This window comes from Epinephelus moara, chromosome 10 (assembly GCF_006386435.1).
Source record: "Epinephelus moara isolate mb chromosome 10, YSFRI_EMoa_1.0, whole genome shotgun sequence".
Lineage (NCBI taxonomy): Eukaryota > Metazoa > Chordata > Actinopteri > Perciformes > Serranidae > Epinephelus > Epinephelus moara.
In genome coordinates, this window is record NC_065515.1 from 16,080,211 (window position 1) to 16,089,644 (window position 9,434).

The following is a 9,434-nucleotide window of genomic DNA, read 5'->3' on the forward strand; positions in this document are numbered from 1 at the left end:
TCATTGTTTGTGGGGAGCAACTGATGAAAACTAACAAACCTACGTTCTTATTCTGTGTACTTACTCTGCAGGTACTTCTTTTATTATAACAACGACAATTTATTCAATTTGGTGACAATCAACATAATGTTTCTAAGTTTATTATTATCTTATATTCTGATAAATATTAGAATACTTAAGTTTGTGCACATTATGAGCGAGACACTGTGAGATTTATTTTGTATTTAGCAGACTAGTCTCGCTCACCAGACCTTTCTCAAGAAAAGAAAGGTCTGGCTGCGCCGACTCTCACTTTAAGATTGGAGAAAAAAACGCCCCGGCTTTTTTTAAATTTTTTTCAACCAATCACAATCGTTCTGGGTGGTGCCACAGCAACGGTGCACTTTCAAAAATATTGCCGGGGGGGGAACAGGTTTTGGTGTAACACGCCCACAAAAATATCGCCTACAGGACGCGAACCATGGCAGAAAAATGGCTACATCCCCGCAAGATCAAGCACCGCAAAAGTTAGTAAAGGACGTGTAGAAAACTGCTACACAACTGGAGGTGGTAGGGCGGGATTTCAGCGGGTGGCTCGATCCGCCCAATGAGAGGCTGATCTATGCAGCGAACTTCCGCCCACTCAGACTATTAGTAGACTAATTCTCTTAAAAATTAGAAATGTAAAAATAAACTTAAACAAGTAGTGATTTTCTATACATGTGTTTAGCTGAAACCATTTTACAGAAGAAATGTTCTACGTGTAGGAATCATTTTCTTTCTACCGAACCACACCTGCCAACCATATCACCACACATTAGGACGCATCATCTACTGCTAGCTCACCAACAACACCACTGACCCAGCTAAATGCTGCAGCTCAGCCGAGGAGGACGCCATATCCTATGTTTAAATCTCACACTGTCACAAGCATAAGCCTCTCGTCCATGAGTAGATGCACACTTCCTTCTGAACAGCGATACGGTTGGTAGGTGTAGTTTGTTGGAAAGCAAATAGTTCCTACATGAAACTGCTCACAACAAGCTCTGTGGATTATCTTGAGTAAGCGGGTCATGATTTTTGGAAAGAGACATTGCTGTTGAGGTTTTCAAATATATTTTTTGGTGCTTTGAGCACCACAAGCTGAGTGCCATCTAGTTCCATTATATTTGAGAGAAGGCAGACATCTCTACAGCTGACATCTCCAACACTCAGCAGCTCACACTAAAACAATCTAGACTGATAAATAGCACTGCAGGGAAGAGGAAAAATATGCATTTTTGATATTGGGGTGAACTGTCCCTTTAAAGGCCTTTACTGGGAGGCTTTTTAACACGTCCCTTTTAAAGCTGCTGTGAGCTGCTTTTGACAGTTATGATGTGATTACAGTAAACAGACTCCTCAAGGTTGTGATGCTTGAAGTTGACTGCAAACAAAAGCTTTGCTGCTGCTTCATTATCATCATGTACTTAAATGTTGTTTGTTTGTGTACTTGAGTTCAAAAGTGTCTTAGCAGCTTTAAAGCAGTGGAGTTGGCCCCGGCTTAATATCACAGAAAATCGGCCAAGACTCTAAAGTCGTAAAGAGATTACCTGTGACCTCAAACATATCTCAGGATAAGATAGAGAAACATGGATTTAACAGCTGATTCAGTTTCAGTCTTTACTACTGGGAGAATGTGCACGTGACATTGGTCATGGGTGAAGTGGAGATTTTAAATGACAAATTATCAGAACTAAAATGTAAAGTGGGTTCTTCAGATCAGGCAATTTATAATTACGAAATTACTAATCTTGTTGTCTCTCACTCTTCAATTAAATTTACCCCTTAATGAACTGTACGTGTCGACCTTTAACTCAGTTAAAAATCACATTTATGTACTGTGCTGGTTTGGAAGGAGGTGGCAGGGCTGGATGGCAGACATAGAAAGTACAGGACTGTGTCACCAGAACTCCAGGTTTGTGTACAGAGTCCCATCTGTGGCAGCCCAATTGCCAGAAAAAAATGTTGGCATTGCACCTACAAACGACTGATACGTTACATTTGTACATTTCATAGGAATCATATCAACATTTCCAAAGTGTTGTAGTTCTGACTGCATGTATATAAGCTTACTTTGTTATCAGGAATTGAGAGGTTGGTGGATAGTGCAATAACTAGGCGAGATGGCTGCCAAGCTGTCGTCCACTGCAGACCAAAACTGTGACCAACAACAACACTGGTTGTTTTTTGTAGCGAGACAACAGTGAACTTTTCAGCAGCGATTGTGCCACCAAAAAAATTCTCTTTTAGCAAGACTTCAGCTGTATTCCCAGTGGCGATTGTGCCACCCAAAAGTGGTTGTTTTTTGGCAAGACTTCAGTGGTATTTCCAGCTGTGATTGAGGCACCAAAAGCGGCTATATTAAGCCAAAACATGACCTTTTTCTAACCATAATCAAATGTTTTTTGAGCCTAAATGTAACCACATGTTAACCACAGCATTGCTGAAGTGCTACATGATAACATACAGATGTTACATATCCATGGTTTGCATAAACACACGATGCAAACATATATTCTGGCAAATGGGCTGTCTGTGGTTAGGTTTAGGTTTAACAGAAGCACTTTGGTTTAGGTTAGGGAAAGATTGTGATTTTTATAACGTCAATGAAAAAGGGGGCTGCTTCAGTTTTAACAGTGACTTTAATTGTTATGAAGTGAAACAAAATTGCAAAACGAGCAACATCATTCAGATAAAAAATATTCATAATCCACATGTTTTTTTCTCTTCTCTGCTGATAGATACAGTATATACTGCCAATGAGGTACCGCAGCAACTGCTGAATTCTTAAAACTCTTCATTACCCCTGTCCTGCTAGTGGGACAGACAGTACAACCTCACAAATCGACCAAAACTTTATTTTAAACTCTGGTTTAAATCCAAAAGCTTGCGCAGATACCAGATTTAAAAATTTAGAATAATAAAAATATTAATTAAAAATTTAGATTAAAGATTTGAAATGATGCACAAGACATCTGGAATATTTTTCACCTAATGTAATGGTGCCTTCATAAAAACAACATTGATTCCATATACATACTTTATTAGCTTGATGACTAGACGTTAAGTGATTTATTAACCTGACTGTAACGTGTGTGTAAACATTCTTTTACTTGACAACTCATTGGTGTAGTTCAAACTGTGAATAAAAGTGGACAGCAGACAGTGATAGTCATAAAATCCAGGCAACATTTGGGTCAAACTGTGGCTCTAACAGACAAAGAAAAGTCTCATCATGATTTCAAATTTCAGTCTAACCAGTCTGTTTGCAAAATGACTCTCACAAGCTTACGGAGTAATGATAGTCTAGGGTGCTCGTTTATCCCCTCATGATTTTGTTAATACATTTTTGTCCTTCCACTGTTATCCTAATTGCGCATAAATTGGTTAAGAAGGAGCAGTGCTGTTATCAAGCTGCTTAGTTTTATCAGATGACAATGTAAGTCCCCCTGATCCTATTAGAGGTAAAAGCAGCTAACGTGTAAATGCGCAGTGTCAGCTTACTGGGGGAAGTGGAGAGAGATGGCGGGGGGTCAGAGAGGGACGGAGGGAGGGGGAGAAAAATGGTGATGGTGGTGGTGTGACGGGTAGGGTAAATTCATATGATTCTCTGTAACGCAAAGGCACACAGTATGGTCTGACTGCAGCTGTGGCACGGCGTTCCTGTCATGCACGACAGGAACGCCCACGTAGATCATTGGTTTGCGTAGGAACGCCTATTAGCTTTTGACATCCATTTTTTTTGCCCAGTATCTTTACTGACTGCTGTATTGTCCTGTTTGTGAACTCAGCGGCCATGCATTCAGTTGTAAATGCGATTTAACTCACTTTGTGTCAGATTCTTAAATCGTTTTATCCTCATTTGGGACTTTAATGAAACAAATTGGGCAAACTAACAATTGCTTAGTGTTATATTAACATAAGGAATTTGTTCTGAGTCAATCTTAGCTTGCTAGTTAGCTTCTTAATGCTAAACATGTAATGCTAGTAGTGTTGACATGAACTGTAAATTTGCTAGCAGGGCTTTAACCCCCCCAAAGGGTGATTCATTTCATCAAAACCAAGCTCATGTAATGAAGTGCACTGAACAGTATCCACCAGCAGAAAACTACCTGTGACAGGCCATTTCTGCTCCACATGCAAAAATGCAGTCCTGTGAGCACGGGGCTATGACTAGCACGAGCTAGACCCCGCCCCATGTGCTCACGCTTGCTTGTCAAGTTGACTTTGAGATTTTGAAGGCAGGGATTAAATAGACAGTGACTGACAGGGCAGGAATATAAGATATAGTGTTTAAGGCAGGGCCCTGTTCGGTCCTGAAAGTTACTCAGTGGCGCATGAAGCCATAAAAGTTCAACTTCTGATTCAGAGAACACAGCAGTCTACAACCTCCTCTCGTACTTGGAGAGAGTGCTGTTGGAAGAATATAATTAGATCATTTACTACACCACAAATTAAGAGCATATACTTATCTATAGCAGAGCCATGTTGGAGAAGATGCGGGGCAATACATGTGGATAATACCCATGTATTTTGGCTCTGTCCTAAAATGTACAGTTTTGGGTAAATGCTCAGTTATTATTAACATTTTTGGCCATGATATACCTCAGTCATACATGGTATTGTACTTTGGCAATATGACAGGAGGAATTGTGTTAGAAATGAAAGGCTGAAAATTGTGTATGAAACATATGATATGGAACTATTAACCCACAGGATAAGGACTCAAGAAGAGCGATGTTGAAAGAAATGGGAGAAATAGACAATGATTGCAAGTGTTTAAGTTCTTCCACTCTGCCCCTGCATTATTGGGCCCATAGAACAAGTGCACTAGAAATTTCCACCAGCCAATGGCTAAGTTAAAAATCCAGTAGAAATGTGTGATCAATCTTGTTGGTAAATAAGTGTGCACTATTGTTTTTGCATTGTGAGAAGTCGGTCAGTCACCTTGTCACGCAAGCACCTCTAATGTCAGACTTTGACCAAGAGACAGACGGCTGCTCTTAACCTTATTTATCTAACTGAATTACAGCTGACCCCCCAGCTTTCACACTGTACACACAGCGGCAGCATGTTTAGATTCACCCGCTCTGTCAAATCAACTGAAATTCACTGCAAACAGCAACAGATCTGTTCTTGTTGTATGATGACAAATTACTTTATTTACAGTATATTAATTTTGCCTCTGCGCAGTTTGCTCTTCACAGTTTTGATATAATAATTTTGAGCATAATGTGAGCCTCCCCAACGAGTTTAGGTTGCTGTACTTGAAATATCTGGTTCAAACTGTTTCAGTTTGAGTATGTGTCCACAGGAACAGTTACATGATGATGAGGACTGTCAGCGTGACAAACACGCATATGAGAAAATGTCAAACTTTGAAATGCCAGCAATAAAAGCAGACAGTGGCAGAGACGATTATGTGAAAAGCTCCTTTGCTGTACCTGGTCTGAGATGTACTTTCACACCTGGACATGTATGACCTGTGTTGTGAACTCCTCAGTGTTAAAACACAAGCCATGATGCATGTGTGCTGTGCTAAGCCTAGCCTACTTACGTGCCGCACAGTATGTTCTGGGCTAAACATGCTTCACACAGATCTAAGGGCATTTTTAGTAGGAGGAGAACCTTCTGACTTCCTGATCAGACTATTGATCCAAATGACATTATGTTTACACCTTTCAACTACTGACCTCAGTTAAACTAACAAACTGTGGAGACCAGGAACAAAATTTAGTGATACCAGAAACATTATAGATTTGCATTTTTTTTTTCTTTCTTTAGTTTATTTGAAAGGGACAATGCACATTCATAAACATTGCGTACAAAAAAAACACACATGTAAATGCACTCGAATTAGCTTCAAAAGCTAGTTTTCATCGATTGTCCCTTTGCCAGTTTGTACAAGGCAACCTTTAAAAAGAACAACAATGGGATAAAATATTGTACCACATAGGGTAGACACAAACACATACTACTGTCTGTAAATACATACATAATAAATACACATTTGGACTACAACAAGGTGATGTGTGTCCACGTTAATAATACACATTTGGACAACAATTCACATCGGACAACAATATCACCATCAGTGCTCACATCTTTGGGTGTCTACAAGCCAGTTCTTAACATTTGCTTGGAATGAGTGATATGATGGAGATTCTCTGATCGATTGTGGCAATGTGTTCCATTGATGTGATGCTTTGAATGAGAATACAGCCTGGCTGAAAGTGGTGTTCTTTAACGGGATTATGCAATCTTTTTTTGTCGCACCTGGCGTAGTTCTAATAGCAGAGGATTTGAATTTAATAAAACTGGATAGTGGAGGAGGAGCTGAGCCCTGCATGATCTTGTATACCTGACAGATGTTTTTGTATGTAATTAGGTTGTCCCAGCTCAAAAGTTTATACTTTTTCAGGATATGGCAATGGTGATGTCTAAAGGGTTTTTTGTCTAGTGTTTTAAGTGCTTGTTTGTAAAGTGATTCCAAAGGTTTTAGAGCAGTGGAATGAGCATTAGACCAACTTATCAGACAGTAGGTGATGTGCGAAATGATCATAGAAAAAAAGTATACTTTGGCTGCTTCGGTTGACAGGGAGTCTCTGATAGACCTAAAGTTTGATAAACTGAACTTTATTTTATTACTGACTTTCTTTATGTGTGTTTTGAAGCTGAGAGTTGAGTCAATGTGTACTCCTAAATATTTGTGTTCTGTGACAACTTGTAGCCTCTCACCAGTGATAAAAATGTCTGGTTCTATGTTTGTTTTGTTATTTTTGGAGAAAAGCATACAAACAGTTTTTGAGAGATTTAGCTGTAGACAGCATTGGTTCAGCCAGGATGTTATTCTTACCATAGCATCAGTCAACTTGGACGCAACGTCCCCTACCGTCTCCCCATGACCAAAGATGACCGTGTCATCAGCGTACATTAGGATGTCACACGAATCACACATAGAGGGGAGATCATTAATGTACTTGCTGAACAGGAGTGGACCTAACACGGAGCCCTGCGGAACGCCAGTTGATAACTGCAGGAAGTTGGAGCTACTGTTGTCAATTTTGACAAGCTGAGATCGAGACGATAAGTACGATTTAATCAGGTTAAATCGTACTTCTGGAAGCACGCATTATTATTCTGCTGTAGGAGAAAAAATGCTCTGGGTTGTTCACAGCGATGGTGCTCTTGCAAAATAGTGTCGGGGGTGAAGATGCTTTGGTGGAACGTTTGCATGTGCATGGGGAGGTGAGCACTGTCATGAAAATGGCAAAATCCCTGCAAAAGAAAATGCCACAACTTAACATTCACTGATTAAAAGACAGAAATAATTAGATAACTGATGCCTTAAAGGTGAAACTTAGCTTCCTCTGGAGGAGCTCACTGGACGTGCTAAAACCAGAGGTGATTTGCTGGCTGTAAGCGGCTCTTGCAGAACATTATGACACAATTTTACAGAAGCTTGTGGGTGGTGGAACAGATCGGTACATTGGTAAAGTCATTGTCACTGGCGCATGCTGCTCCCAGGGTAAAGAGGTGTGGCAAATCATTTCCAAGGTGTGTTGACAAGTTGTTGTATTAGTTGTAAATCTTTATAACGGTTCACAGAAAGAACAAAGCAGGCATGCCTTGTAGAATGATCTAAATCTTCATCAAAACTTGTTTTCAGCGTGTAGGTTGTTTGGAGGCTGTTGCTGTTGTTTCCTGGAACTGGGGGATTTTGAAAACGGTGACGCATGTAGCTGAAGGTGGCGGGATGTCCGCCTTAACAGTCAGCCAACTGCAGGTTTATGGCCACAGTCTACAGTCTACAGTCTACATCCGGTGAATCAGACTACTTTCCTTCTGATTCAAAGACTCATGATCTCAAATTGTTGAGTAGACCAGTCAGTCTGGTTGAAAAGGGACAGTGAGATTCTTCTTGATGGGTTGGTTTCTGCAGCAGAGGAAGGCAGCTCTCCAGGGACGAACAGATGCTCAGATGATTCAGTTTTCTTGGAAGAGCATCTTATGTCTAATACCAATTAGCTCATATTAGCTGCTTTTCTTTGACCTAAGACCTTTTGAAGTGACCACGATCTACTTAAATCTAACCAAGATAAGCCTCATTAGGTTGGTTCACCATCCCTTTTCAAACTGCTGCATGTCTAGAAACTGTCAAGTGCTGCCTTGGCTCCACTATGAGTCGCACAAAGGCCCCTAAAACAGCCTTCACTGTGCAGTCTCGAAGTAGTCGTAGAACAGTTACACTTTGTTTTTGCTCTGTAATCCAGCAAATTAGATGTGGGAAAAAAACAGTGATTATGGGGTTAAAGGGATGACTCTAAGCTTTGATTTAAGGCTATTTACATACAAATTTAATCAGTTGACTGCAATAATTATCTGCTCAACTGTTTCTTCAGCAGGTGTGTCATTTCATCATGACTTTATGGATGAAAGAGCATAACAAAAGTTGATTCTTGGTGCAGTATTTACATTTGGAGTCTATTGATGAGGCTGTAAATCCTTGAAAGGCATCTGAGACAACAAACAAGCAAAAACTGACGGGGGCTACAGTACAGGCAGAGCTCCATCAGGAAAGAGCATCTACTGATGTCCATAGATCATTCAGCCATAGCATTTACCACCATCTGTTAAACACAAGGGCTTTAAAGGGATAGTTCAGATCTGTTGGAGTGGGGTTGTATGAGGTTCTTACCCATAGTAAATGTATTACATACAGTAGATGGCAGTCGGCATGTCTCCCGTTTGGAGAAGCAGGCAGGAGCCTGAAACTAAAACAAAGCAATGTACTGCTACAGCAACAAAACATATTTTAACTACCTAAAATATTCATTATCAGTTACAGAGTACACTGTATTGAGAATATTTTCATCGGTTAACCTTATTATCAGACAGTGATTTCCGATGGGGAACTGAAGCAGTTACATCACTCTCTTCAAGGCCACCAGTCTGCATTCAGTAAAACAGCCATTTAACATTGCTGAGCACTGGAGCTGCTGAAGCTGCTCATCTACCGCTACCTTCATCAGTTATTTTGTCCATGCTATTGTGAGACTTTGATATCTTAAAGGATTGGTTTGGTTCACCAAAGTCACACAATAACACAAACAACCTAACCAATCTAGGCAGGAGTGGACCAGCAATTCCCGTGTTCAGCGAGCATAGATGAGCAGGATGGTGCAAGATGTGCAGCGGCTCTCTGCTCTCCAGTTTGGTGCCTCGCTATCCTCTTCCTTCCCTGGAAGTGGTTGCTAACACCCTCTACCTCAGTAGAGACTTGGCCATCATCAAAGACTATACACACCCAGGGTACCATCTGTTTGATTCACAGCCCTCTGGAAAGCCCTACAGATCATTCAGAACCTGGACTCAAACACAGCTTTTTCCCCACAAAATAGCAATAACGACTT